Source organism: Girardinichthys multiradiatus, chromosome 21, assembly GCF_021462225.1.
Source record: "Girardinichthys multiradiatus isolate DD_20200921_A chromosome 21, DD_fGirMul_XY1, whole genome shotgun sequence".
NCBI classification, from domain to species: Eukaryota; Metazoa; Chordata; class Actinopteri; order Cyprinodontiformes; family Goodeidae; genus Girardinichthys; species Girardinichthys multiradiatus.
In genome coordinates this window covers 30,139,670-30,153,905 of record NC_061813.1, presented here as the reverse complement: position 1 = coordinate 30,153,905, position 14,236 = coordinate 30,139,670, and the positions used below count along the sequence as shown (strand labels likewise).

General features: G+C 41.8%; 1 protein-coding gene across 4 annotated transcripts in view; it reads left to right on the top strand.

Annotated features, from left to right (window-relative positions):
- The window catches only part of fam49bb (family with sequence similarity 49 member Bb), a 52,523-nt gene that overhangs the window by 17,970 nt on the left and 20,317 nt on the right, over positions 1-14,236 (top strand). For 3 of the 4 annotated variants that reach the window (XM_047350344.1, XM_047350346.1, XM_047350345.1), the window contains one exon: positions 489-583. The exons of the other annotated variant lie outside the window; for it this stretch is intronic. The gene's annotated coding sequence lies outside the window, so the exon portion shown is untranslated. The remainder of the gene's footprint in view (positions 1-488; positions 584-14,236) is intronic. 4 annotated transcript variants of the gene reach the window in all.

The following is a 14,236-nucleotide window of genomic DNA, read 5'->3' as shown; positions in this document are numbered from 1 at the left end:
GTCTACTGAGCCGACACTCAATTAGAGCTGCAGTGTCTTACAACTGTAGCCTCTGGGAATATTTTTTACATGTTTTGAATTGGTTATTTGAACTTTTTATGGGATTTTTGTTTTTAGCTGTTCAATTGATAGATGTAAACATCAGCTGTGTGAGAGCACTACACCGTTGCTCTTTCACAGCAGGAAGCAGTGAGCCTTGTAGAAAACCCAAAGTGAATCAGAGGAAGTATTATGCAATAGGAAGTGCCATGTGCTTTCTGCAAGTCTGTTTGCTCCATAAGATCTTAGAAAGTCTTTAATTAGTTCTGTGTGTATGATGCAGACCATAAAGCAAACCATACTCGTGCAAGCTTAATGGAGGATTTCCTTGGTTACATTTTCCAGTTGCGTGATTTTTGTGCATTTTAAGTGAAAGGAAACCTGATGTGTTTTTTTTTTTTCTTCCTTGGTTGAGTTTAATGTTATTCTGCCTCTGACCTCTCCTTCAGAAGCTTAGCTCTGCTGGAAGGACTGTTAACCCTGGGGCCACCTTCCAGGCCGGGTTTCCCTGCTCCTGACTGCCAGTCGCACAGCTTCACTGCTGGTAAGTCCCTCCGCTGATCCCACTCCCTCTCTTTGTCACTCCAAATTTGCATCACCTCGCAAAACGTTTCATACACCTGGACCTTTTTCTCATTTTGTCATGTCTCAACCGCCAACTTCAATGTATTTTATGGGGAGTTTATGTGGTAGACCAAGGCAGAGTTTGAGTACATTTCTAATCAGCACCTTTTACTAGTTTGCCACCGCTAAATAAATTTCAGGTAAACAATTATCCTCTAAAGTAACCTAATACGTAAATAGATCCCACCTGAGTATAAGTGTATGGTGCAACAGAACCTTTTGACCTACATGCTAAATGTGTGTGGAAAAACACACCAACCCCATAGTGAAGCATGGTGGTGGCAGCATCATGCTGTGGAGATGCTTTTCTTCTGCAGACATGAAAGCTGGTTAGAAGTGATGGGTTGATGAAGTGAGATCAATGCATGTGTCGTAATGGTCCAGTTAAAGTCAAGGTTTTAATCCAAATGATGCTATGATATGTGATGTCTGTGTCTCAGACCCCAGCACATTTGATAAAATATGATTCTGTTTGAATTTAGAATTCAATTCATTTCAGTTTTATTTATATAGCGCCAATTCACAACACATGTCGTCTCAAGGCACTTCACAACATTCAGGTACATACATTCCAATTAATCCTAACAATTGAACAGTGCAGTCGGAGTTAGCTTTTTATTCAAATTGGATAAAAGGTTTTTCTATCTAAGGACGGTACAAAACAGCAAACAGAAGAGGTTTTAGTGCTTTGCAATTTGGATGAGGAAAACGAAGGATTAAATATTCAAAAGAGTTGTAGCTATTGATTGGTCTGGGACTAATCAATAAATCCGACGGAAAGATTGTTGCTACTCCTCCTCGCCCAGTAATTCGAGGAATGTGAAAATTTAAATAATTAGTAAGAGTTGATTCATTTATAGTAACATAATCCTCTTGCAGTATACATGGTAATTCCCGTTTTAATAAGGGAAACTGTAACTTTGAAGGGTTTCTTCACTCTGTGGTTAATTTGCTCAGCAACATGGTTTATTATCAGAAGTTAAAAACGTAAAACAAAATAACGCAATAAAGAAACCATCAATGAAAAGCCCAACAGGTACAGTTCTAAGGAATAATCCGAACACGCTTCAGCATCCTGAGCGATCTGTATCTACAAAATGTTCTACCTTAAAGAGCCTATCTACCATTTCCATGTCTAAGTTTTATTAGTAAATGCAAAGTTTAACTGAGAAGCTACTTTAAGCTGCTCTGTTCTATGTCCAGGTTATCTTGTATATATCTTCTTTTATTTGTTTACATGGCTATTTATAGCCAAACACGTAGCCCTGTCTCGTCCTGATTTGAATAGAGCGCAATGCGTGAATAACCAATGATTGTGTGTTATTCCTGCTTTTTCTCCCCTGTTGTTTCCAACCGTTTAGGTCATGGAGCATGTGGTGACTATGAATGAATAGGAGTTATTACTAACTGTTGACCTGGTTGTTATTTTTGTTTAGTTCTTTTCCCCAGGCTTCTTTTTCCACCCTGTAGTGAGCTCAGAGTAGATGGGAGGGGAAGTTAGATCAGGTTTTATTTATGGTTGCCTAATATATATATATATATATATATTTATATATACACACACACACACAATATAAACCCATCTGTCCAGCACAGTATTGTGCAGAACTGTATAGACAAATAAGGTGCAGGCTCTCTGTTGTAATCCAAGACACAACCATCTGCAGTTAAATACCCCATCAGCAGCACCTCATAATGCCACATGTTCAGCTGTCTGCACCTTGATCTGCCTTAAAGGTCGATGGTCAAATATCTCTGTGGCGAGAGGATCTGTACTGTGATTTTGTCCCTGGCTTGTCCCTTATAAGAAGTATATGACTCGGAAGAAGAACTTGATGTGACAGCCACCGATCATTTGCTTAAACAGAGCAAGATCATCAATCTACATGTCCATCTATCCCTTCTTTCATGCCTCCCTCCATCCGTCCACTCATTCATCCATTCATATGACCACCCATTTATCCATCCATACATACATCTATCAATCATTCTGTCTGTTCAGATCCCCTGCCTCCCTCCCTCCCTCCTTCCTTCCCTCTTCCTGTTTATCCTTGCAAGGTCTTGTGGTATGAATGCTCCAGTCCGTATTCATACAATTTCATTGTTTTGAATACAACATCCATCTTCCGAACAGATTTCAGATTATTTATGTATTTATTTATGTTTTTATTTATCCTCCATCCTGTGAAATAAATAGCCCTTTAATTACATATTTTTCCTCAAGTCTTCCGTAATATTTAGGCTACTGCAATGCCGCTACATTGTGCAGCCGGGTTTATGAACGTTGATGCAATCAGCCCTCTCTGATCTTCATAGTAAACTGTTGAGGAAAAACACAACAAACATAACTCACAATTTAATAAACCGCCTCAGAATAATATTATTATGGAATCCTTCCCAGCTAATAAAGATGATTAATGCTGAGATATTCGGTAGTCATTTCACAATTTAAACAACGTTTTAAATCAAATACCTGCATCTTTTTAAAAAAAAAACATTAAGTTCATGAAGTCATGGATGCCAAAGGATTTTATTCAGTTCAGTCGGGACAAAGCACAGGTTTTATAATTGGTTACGACCTTCTGAGAGAGAAACTCACAGTAAAGCTTTAAACTCTGAAAATGAACCCTTCAAATTAAATTAAAAGTCTTACTGTTTGCTGTATATTTGATTCTAATTTACCTCCGATTAAAAATGTCACCCAGAACCCATTTTATCACTTGAAGAACATTGTCAGAGTTTGGCTGTTAATCTCTTGGTCCGATGTAGACATTCTAACATGTTTTTATAACATTACCGCAGTAGTCTACTGGTCTTCAGGGAGAAATTGTAGCCTCTCTACAGTTACTGCAAATCCCAGCTGCTTGAATGCTAAATAAGGACCAGAAAGAGAGCTCACAATACTCCACTTTTTAGGTCTCTTTGCATTGCTTACCTGTATGTTTATAACTGATTTGAACTGTTTTTAAAATCTCACACATTTTTAAAAGATTTACTTTTACTGTATAAGATGCCCTGATCCAGGGTTTTCAGATTAAATTAGAAGAACAAGAACCCATGGTGAAACATCACTTTCTTATTGCAGTCCTGGGATGTGAAGCAGCCTTCCTGCTGACCTGAGAGCCTTAGGGTTAAGCACCGTTTGGATTTGAACTATTCCAGTTCAGATTCCAGTTCCTCGATTCTGATTCTTTTAAGAGGCAGGGTCAACATTTTTCTTTTTTTTTTTACATTGTTTACTCTTCAGGTTGTTGCACCCTCTTTCCCTTGAACGTAGTAGCACATCGGTGTCTGGTCAACTGCTTGGCTAACATTAGCAATTTCAGCTCTGGGTATTGCCATTGATGGATCACCCACTATATATAACTAGTTAGCAACTTCAGTGTTGGTATAAGGCGTTTTTAGTTGTTTTACTGACCTGATTCTGACTGCAGTGCGATGCTATGCTGAGTGTTAGAGCCGCAGGAAGAGGCTGAAAGGCGGGTGGCCTGCCATAAAGTGATGACCTGCTAAAACGGCTGCAGGTTAAAATTCGGACAAATAATATGAACACCAAAAAACACAAGTGTTTCTGTAAAAGGACTTTAGAAGTTGTTTGTCTCCCTTTAATTAAAAAAAAAAAAAGACACAGACTTATGGTTAAGAAAAAATAGGCAAATCAAACGGAAAACAAATATCGGGTAAAACAATGGCATACACGTAGGGTGGAAAAATGCCGCCCTTGCCCTTGAGAAACATTGCAGCTACTAGACAGTACCCAATGCTGATCAGTTTTTGACTGACCATCACTTTTTGGCACAACGCCGGTGCATCGCATCAAAGACGAGGCACATGTGTTTAATAATGTCGGTCGTGCAGCATCCTTTGCATGAAATCATCTTACTGCAAGGGTTGCACTGGAGCCAACCGGTCGTTTCTTTTATTAAAGTTAAGCTACACCTTCGATCGCTGCTACACACTGTCCGTGGGTGAAGACATACTTCCTGCTGCTTCTTCTTTGTTGGTGTTTGGCAGCTTCTTCTTCTTGTCGGAGGACTAGATATCAGAATGTTAGTTTTGGTTCTAATCGATTCTTGAGACTCAATGCCCAACCTTAGAGACCATGTTTTTTTTTTTTTTAAAGCAAATGTCTAGATGTGGCTTTTAACTGACTTTTGACTTTATCTTTAGTTCGTTATACCACCACCTTATAACTCTTTTAGTTTGAATGTTTTATTGCTGCGTTTAATTAACTTTTATACCAGTTGTTGGAATTAAAATGGGATTTTAGTTTGATTCCTTGTCTTAGTTCGGGGTTCCTACATAGTCAGGGAAGATATGGCATTTGATTTAGTCATTTTCAAAGTCAGGACCAGTGTGTGAAAAATAAAAATTACATTGAGATTATTCTGGTTTTTGAATAACTATTCACTCGGCCAAAAAAAACTAAATGCTGCTTTACGGATTTGTTTTTTTTTTTGTTTTTTAACACCATCACAACATTTTACCGTTATCTTTCCTTAAAAATGGGTCCATGGTTCTGGGTTTTCTTTAACATTTAATTTCTGTTTTTGGGAGTTTTGTGAATTGAAAGTATTACAGATCATTAACTGTTATTTAAGGGTCTGTATTTAATTCAGGATAATCCTTTCCAGATTTTTCAGTATTATAGATTTTAACTGATCTAAGTTTGTCCAGCTGCCAAAAAAATAATGAAATGGTCCACTGCTAATTCAGAAGCAGATTCAGCATGAAACAACAATTTTATCATCCTTTTTTTTAAGCGCTTTCTGTTGGCCCTGCTGTTTGAAAAGTGCTAGTATGAATGAACAATTGAAACCCACATTTAGTATTGTTTTGAGGCCCGATGAAGAACTGTTCCTCTGATACATTCTCAGGTAACAGCCTCTCTGAGTTAAATTACAACTTGCCATATCTAAACAGCGTGGCCTTATCTCATTGTAGTTTGAAGCTCAGTTGCATGATTATCAGCACAGATACCGACATGTCATTATGCAAGGTAGCCTTTGGTGCATTTATGCTTTTTATAGGCTTAATGTGCTGCAGTGTGGGTGTCTAGGTAATGCTGGCTGAGGAATGAAGTGTATTGTTGACCATAAAAAGGAGTTGAGTAATGTATTTGCTCCCGGCTTCCTGTTTCCCTATCAGGGCCAACATGTTTATGTAACTACATATAGGGTCTGTAGTTACAGACCCTTACAGACCCTATGGCCATAGGGTCGGTCAATCTTTGAACATGGAACCTGGAAAAAACAGACTGTCAGAAGAATGGAGGGAGGAACGGCTGGATGGGTGAATGAATAAATGGATGGAGGGATGTATAGATGGGTGGATGGATGGATGGATGGGTGGATGGATGGATGGATGGATGGATGGATGGATGAACTGACTGACAGGTGGAGAGGTGGATTCATAGACGGATGGATAGACTGAAAGATACTTCTCCAGACTATTGGAACTCTGTTTAAAGCCATCCTATCTCGGTCCCTGTTTGCATGTCTTTCCTTGTTGTAGTTTCCCTCTTTGTCTCCTTGGAAATTGTTACCATGACACACAGCTGTCATCTGATTGGTTAATGTCGACTCCTGGAATGTTGCACCGCTCTGACAGCGAAGCCTCAGGTGCTGCTCGGCTGACGCACTCAGTCAGTGTGTGGCCATGTGTGACCTATCGTGGTGTATGTGCCTGTCTTTATAGGCTAACGACCTGCTCAGACCCATTCACTAAAACTGCCTGGATGAATGGAGAGCTGTTTCAGTGAGCTGACGGAGCGCGACCCTGTGGCGGTTCATGGGAACCAGATACGTTGTGCATTATGCATGGAGGATGGAGCTTAGTTAATGCAGCAGCCTGTGTGAATAGATGCAGGGTGGATTAGGTTTGTAAGCAGAGGGGGAGGTGTGGAACAGTGTGTGGAGGTGACGCTTTCCTAGGTCTACAAAACTGGGTCAATACTGCCTCCCGGTGTTGAATTCTTGCAGTGCTGTTTCTGAAAAACAATATATCTTTTTATTATTGTTTCCTTAAAATCAGTCCTAGTCTGGGATGGTGTGAAAAAAGATAGGATAGATGGGTATGAAAGAGGGTAAATGTACTTTTACACAGAAAGCGTGATAAAATGTTGCAAATCTTGACTCAGCTGATGGAGGATGCTCTGGCCCCCACACTGTAATCTGAGATGTCTTGTTATGTCAGCTAAAAGCTCCTAGCTTCTCCTCGCTGATCAATTATTCATGCCACTGGGGGACTGACACTGTGTAACGTCCTGTCCAGGTTGCTCCAAAATGCTCGCAGGCTGCGAAACATTCCTGCATAAGGAACAGGTTTAGAGGGCATAATGATTTGCCAAAAAGTTCAGAACATGGATTAGAATTTAGTATGCAGCATGTTGTTGTTTATCCTCAAGTGGCGCCATGTAATTCCCTCCATTCCACACAGACCACGAATCACACGACTAGCCAAGGATTGTTAGTTAAATCATAATAAGTTCTTGAATTCGTAACGGATTCGTATTTCATTCTTGATCAGATCTTGGAATTCTTGAGCTATCTGGAATTTTTGGCAAAATTCTTGAACCGTTCAAAATTTTGTTGCCGAATTACCGAATCCCAAATATTTCAGTTAATTCTTAACAAATTCCTAGTTCATTCATAGGTATCAAAACCGATTCCTAATTGAGTCGTAGGGATTTCTATGTGTTCTTAACTCAATCAGGGATTTTTGAAGCATTGTCCTGACCTCTCAGGGTCACCTGTCATTTAATGCAGCATAAAACTTTTACAAGGTAATGAGGTAGAAAGGTGATCAAGTCATTCAGAAACTAAGTTGTTTTAATGCCAAAACAGCTGACTAAGTAACTCTGCTGTTAAAATGGAAATAATGACTGTTATTTTGTTTCTTTTAGAGGACTCATTATGAAAGGTCTGTTTGCTTTTAACCTAAAGCAGGAAGACGGTCACACCTTTTAATTATTCCTTTATTGCAAGTCAAATCGTTACAGCAAAATTCACACAATATTATTGCATGTTTTCCTGATATTATTGAGCCTTAATTTCAACTCATCCCAACCCCTCCTTGGTTTGCAGGTTTCCTCTTTTCCTCAATCCCAGTTTTCACAGGTTCCTTCTCTCCCCGTTTCTTTTTAGGTTACATATTTAAAGCCTTACCAGAACAGTCAACCATAAATTCATAGTAAATTTAGGTATTTATACATATTTTACATGCCAGAAATAAATACTTTTTGAAACTTTAGTCTGGAAAAATAAGGAATTTGGACATAAAAAAGTGCAGGATCCCTGTTAATTGTAAGGTTTACCGACTGTTTATGAGCTCTGTTTTAGAGTGGTTCCTGTCTTTGCTATTTTCATCCTCCAGATGGCGCTAATGTCCCACGTAACACAAATGCAGGGACCTCTCAATCTGACACTCACTATCACTCCAAAACCTTCTCCATGCCCCACCCAAAATCCTGCTTGAGTAACACTAGAGTAAAAACAAACAATTAGGATTATATTCATTCATGTTCCCTTCCATTTAAAGATGCTTTAAAAAAAACCTGCCTTAATATTCACAATGCGATGCTCTGACGTTGGTGATTCACAGTCAGAAGGTCAGTCAAGTAATGATGGCTCAGGGCTGTCTGTGCAGAAGAATGGGAGGTCTGTGTGAATGGGTTCAGGAGGCAGCTGCCCGAAGGAGGCTCTGCTCAGGAGGACGAGAGTGACTCAGTGAGCCTTCCTTAATGATTTACTAACGCTTCCCAGAAAGGAGCCACAGCACTCTCAAGGACAGGGTGAGGACCGGAGTGGTAAAAGTGGTAAATGTAGCTGGAAACTTATATAAACACCAAAACAGTTCATGCGGAGGAAGATATTGAATTTATGACTGTTTAAGCCCATGTGTTGTTGTTGCCTCCTTCTCTGTAAATCCATCAATCTGAGTTTATAAAACCCTCCAGGCCGTCAGCAGGGATAAAGTGTAAGTGAGGCACTAAGAGCCTCTCTCCATTGAGCTCAGTTTCAATGAAGCCGCACTTTTGCCGACTTGTGTATTCGCCTGTTTCCATGGTTTCCATGGTTTCCATCTTTCATCAAGGGGGGGGGGGGGGACGACCTCAAGGAAAAGATGAGAGCTTAAGCTGAGGATGAGGCGCTCCTGCTTTCATCCTCCCCCTCTGATCTGCCTCTCCGGACCCGCCAGCTCATTTACTTTTTATTGTGATTGGGTTCATCGTGGCTGCGATGATGTGGCGCTGGAGGGATATTTTTAGCTGCCACTGTAGTCACTGGAGTAAGATGACACAGCTGATGCTGGATGTCACCTCAAGATTAGTTCATGCCTCTTAGGTTTGATTGGATGTTTCTGGATCTGGGTGAAAGAGAGGGAGGTGTTCGCTCCAGGATTCAGACACAGTCTGGAAAAGTCTAGAATTTGAGTCAAGAAATCTCAGGTCTGCATAAGTAGAGTGAAAAATATTTGTATTTCCTGATTTTATTCCCAACCTTACAAGTTGTATTTGTCCATCTATCGGTGTACAATTGTCCATCCATCCCTCCATCCATCCATCCCTCCCTCCATCCATCCCTCCATCCATCCATCCATCCCTCCATCCATCCCTCCATCCATCCCTCCATCCATCCCTCCATCCATCCATCCATCCCTCCATCCCTCCATCCATCCATCCATCCATCCATCCATCCCTCCCTCCATCCATCCCTCCCTCCATCCATCCCTCCCTCCCTCCATCCATCCCTCCATCCATCCATCCATCCATCCCTCCATCCATCCCTCCATCCATCCCTCCATCCATCCATCCATCCATCCATCCATCCATCCATCCATCCATCCATCCATCCATCCATCCATCCATCCATCCATCCATCCATCCATCCATCCCTCCCTCCCTCCCTCCCTCCCTCCCTCCCTCCCTCCCTCCATCCCTCCCTCCCTCCCTCCCTCCCTCCCTCCCTCCCTCCCTCCATCCCTCCCTCCCTCCCTCCCTCCCTCCATCCATCCATCCCTCCATCCATCCATCCCTCCATCCATCCATCCCTCCATCCATCCCATTGTACCATACTTAACAATATTTACGATCTCAATATGTGTTTGTAGCTGAATTAATTAGTATTTACCGCCACCTTCACTTTAATCTTTTTGTGGCTCATTGTGTTTGGGATCGAGAAGTCGTCTTTTTGGGAATTTTCATTATTTTTCGTAATCTTTCAGTCTGCTCTGTGTTTTTATTGTTTCTGGTTAGCTAGAAGTTGTCATGAAAATAATTAATATCTATAACGCTTTCATTCATCTGTCCTTCCATATTTCCTTTATAACTGTCTGACTTTTGCAGGTTCCATACTTAAAGCCTGACCGCTGTAAACAAAATATGGTGTGAATACAGACTGAATGGTGGAATGTGTGGACTTCTGCAATGATAAATATGTGGGAACCCTTTGGTTTATGTTTGCTCAAGTGCAGGAGTTCAGAGGCATGGCATAGAGAAGTGAAGCTCACCCATATAAACACAAATAGAGACTCCCACCTAAACCCCCTTCTCCAGTGGTTCCTTTTGCCCTCGAAGCCATGTTTGGTCAGCTGGCAAAGAGGTGAGGAGAAACTGGGTAGGGAGTTGACAGGGGGTCGTTGGGGGTGTTGGCTCTATTCAGGAAGTGCTCCTCCACTTTCTGTCTGTCGAATCAGGGCAGAACAGCGAACTCCGGCGGGTCCGGGTCCGGCTGAGTGGACTAATGCGGTGTGGCATGTCACCCGGGAAATCTAGGTCAAGTTTAAAGCTGCCTCGCTCTGCCCCGCCTCTGTCGCAGTGCAACGCCCCAAACCCCTCCCTTGTTTTTCCCCTTACATCTTTACCTCAGATCACCTGCATCACATCTAAATAATTCATTCCGACAAACAGCAGCAGAGTAGTTCTACTCGAACCAACATTAGACACTAAAACGCACTCAGACTGCGTCCTCAGCCCCGCTCCTTCAAACACACCCCTCAGGCTACGAGCTCTCAGCCTGTCCATGGCGGCTCCCGCGTGCCACCCCCGCCTTACTGTGACTGGAAGAAGGGAGGGCGTTGTTGTGTCCCCCCACCTCCTCCATAGTAAAGCAGCAGGGCACGTGTATCCTCATGCTGCAGCTGAGTAGTGGAATGTCAGCAGTATCCCTGTCTGGAATCAGGCAGCCTGCCGCAGTGCTCGGTGTCAGCTGCTGCTCGGTGTGTTTATTGAAGGGGGGGAGGTACAGACTGGGTACAGGGGAGGATGTTTAAAGTTAGGGCCATGTAGGGGTCAGACTGCTGCATGGGTGTGGCACTGATCAAGTCCACATGTTTTTCACTTCTTTATTTTTATCCGAACAATCTTTTTTTTATTATTAATTCCTAATATTATTGGTGGATTAATATACTTATTTTTATTAATTTAATTATTAAAATCAGAATTCTGCTGAGCTATACAGAAAAATCCAGTCAGATTAAATCACCTCTGGAATTAAATATTCCTGACTTTACTCCCCTCCTAATCCCCCTCCTTTTCTTTGGCACATTACCTCATCTGTATTAATGTATTCCTGTGCTCTCACTTCCCACTACTACTGTACTCCTCACCCCGCTGCTCGCCGCCGATTGGCTGCTGCCGTGTTTTTCAATGGCTCCAAATTTTTTTTGCCTCCATGGATACAGCGAGCTGTTGGGTAGATCGGCCCGTCCAATCGGAGGCCTGCGCGGGCTCCGGCTCGTCATGTTCTGCTGCTGGTCTCCAGGAGCAGCCCTCTCTCGCTCACTGCGAGCACGCGATGGCACAGTAGGGGGGTTCAAAACAACAACAAGGCGGTCGCCGGGGTCTCTGCCGTGTCCGGGACATGCCAAAGATATGGGGATGTTGGAGGGGGGGGGCTTCTGTTCTTCCATCATTCTTTGATTTATCCCCATGATCCAAATAAGCAACTTAGTTTGGCTTAGTTCTCATAAATGGCTCCTTTCATCATAGGAAGTTTGCATAAACTGCAAAGTCACGTCTTGTTTATAAGCCTATTTATACAACTAAAAAGGTTCTCTGGGTGAATTTTAAGTAGGATTGAAAGACTTAAAAAGCTGCAAAATGTATCAATTTAATCTGCTCTTTATTCTCTCAGCGCTCTCTTTTGGACTTTGAAAAACAGCCACACAAATCCCCGTCCTTAAAATGACCCAATTTCAAGTGGCGCATGGGAGCGGCAGAGCTGGGTCCTACCAGGCTGTTTGTGCCCCCCGTCGCAGTGGGCTGGCAGAGCAGCTTGAACTCTGCCAGTCTGAACTGCAGGCAGCAGAGAGGTGGCAGCAGAGGACCAGAGGACGGTTGGCAGTGATGATGCACATTACTGGATTGGGCGAGGTCTGTGACAGCTCTCGTCTCCTTCTGAGGCTGCATCAGGTGCTGCTTTCTGACAGCCGGTGAGGTGCCGGTGTGACGGCACAGTCAGACATTCAGGTCACGTTAGTAGAAGCTAAATGGGACAGGGACAGACAGGGAGGTGGGTCTCTGCAGGTGGTCTCAAAATTTTAAAGAGGAAGCAGTCCAAGTAACATGTTGATGTGAAGTCTATAGGAAAAAATATCCCCCAATATATTTAATAGACCACTTAATAGTGGGGCTTTGACTAATAATCAAGAAGACAAATCATGCAGTGAAAGAAACTATACCTTCTTTCCACCATATTCTACCTCACTATTCTACTCAGATAGCAAACTGTGTCTTCGTGGAAAAAATGAAATGTTTGCTTGATGACGGTTAGAGATGGGTACCGAATTCGGTAATTTTTTATAGGTACTGACCAAATTCTGTCGGTACTACAGAGTACCGATTCACGAAAAATCAAACGGAACCATGTTTTGGTACCTAAATGCATCATTGGGACACAGAGGGAGTGGAAGAGTGGGCGAAATCTCCATGCCTGACATGAACACAGCATTGCACGCACAAGAACGTAATAATGTCAGTAGCCGCTGGTAGCGTCAACCATAGACATTAACACGTAGACGCGTCTTTGACTGTGTTGGCCCGCTGCTGAGACGTAACCGTGTGTCTGCCATATTGTTAGAGTGGTTTGGACACCTAAATGGTTCAAGCAATTAAATGCTGCACATGTAAGAAGTATTTTGGCTCTCCGACTTGTCTCCACAAATATGGCGGCGATTCAGCGTTTGATAGGGCGTCTACGTATTAATGTCTATGCCGTCAACGTGCTCGAAAATATGGCTCCACTTACGCGATGCAGATTACGCTCGCTGCAATATTTATGATGCGAAGTGCAAGGCCAGCGGCGGGAATACTTCTAATCTGGGGAAGCGCCTGGTTAAGATTGGAGGAGTTCACAGTTATCATCAGCCTCAGATCTACGGCTACAACTCCTGCATTTGGCGCTGTTAGCTCACCTGCGTCCGTTAGCGACTCGTCTGCAGCCAGCAACATGGGAGAAGAAATGTTGGAAATAACTGAGATGTTACGATACAAACAGCTGGATGTTGTTTTGATATATTTGGTAAAGTTTATATATTGAGAAATAAATATGTTAAATTGAAAAATTGTGAGATTTTATTATTAAACGAATTAACATTTATCACCACATAAACACAAAAACGTACAGAATACTGGTACTGTTGAGTACTGGTATCGATTCCCAGGTATCGGTTCAAATGTGAAAGGTACCAATCCCTACTGACCACAGATAGTTGATGTAAAGAAGGCATTTAATATCTTCAAACATGTTTGTGTTGGTGGGATTAAATCCTCCCATCCTGATTGCCCTGTAGAGGTTCTGTTCCTTTACCCGTGTCTTCTGCACTTTATTAATGGTTTTCCAGATCTCTGCACAAACATTGCTTTTTGCATTTGCAAAATATAAACAAGAAGTGGTTTTGATTGTTACATTAGTTCTGAATCCAGTACAGGATTGGCTCTTCTAATATTGTCCATTATTGAGCATGAACAAACGTAAGTTTAATCACATTCCAGTTTATTTTTTGATGATGAGGAACCAGATTTCATAAGTGAATTTCAGTATTTCAAAGTTCCTGAATCTGTTAGATTTCATCTCCTGAGCTTTAAACAGGAACAACCATATGTCCCAGATGGTGCTGCTAGGATGTATCTTCATTCTGATTTTGATTTAAACAAAGCCTCTATCCTTTTATCATTGAAACATTTTTTGAGAAACATGATTTTATGAGTAAGTTTTAACTTCAAATATGCTTGTTTTGTAAGATTTTTCATGGACTTGCTCCCTTTTCTCTACGTTTTTTAAAATAGATTACTGTGGGTATTGTTACATAGGCCACCACTGTAAGTGACTGAAATACCACACTGATCAACAACATTTGGACAAAATTAAATGTCAGTTAAAGCCTGGAACAGTTTATCATCAGATTTAAGGGAGTGATCTTCATACAGCGTTTTTAAAGCTGATGTCGAATGGAGCAACGACAGATCTGTCAACACTTTTACCTGTTGTCTGTTTTTTAGATCTCTTGTTTTTGTTTTATTTTTGTCTAGTTTGGCTCGGTCTGGTGGTATAGGTCTTAATTTTTTGTCTAG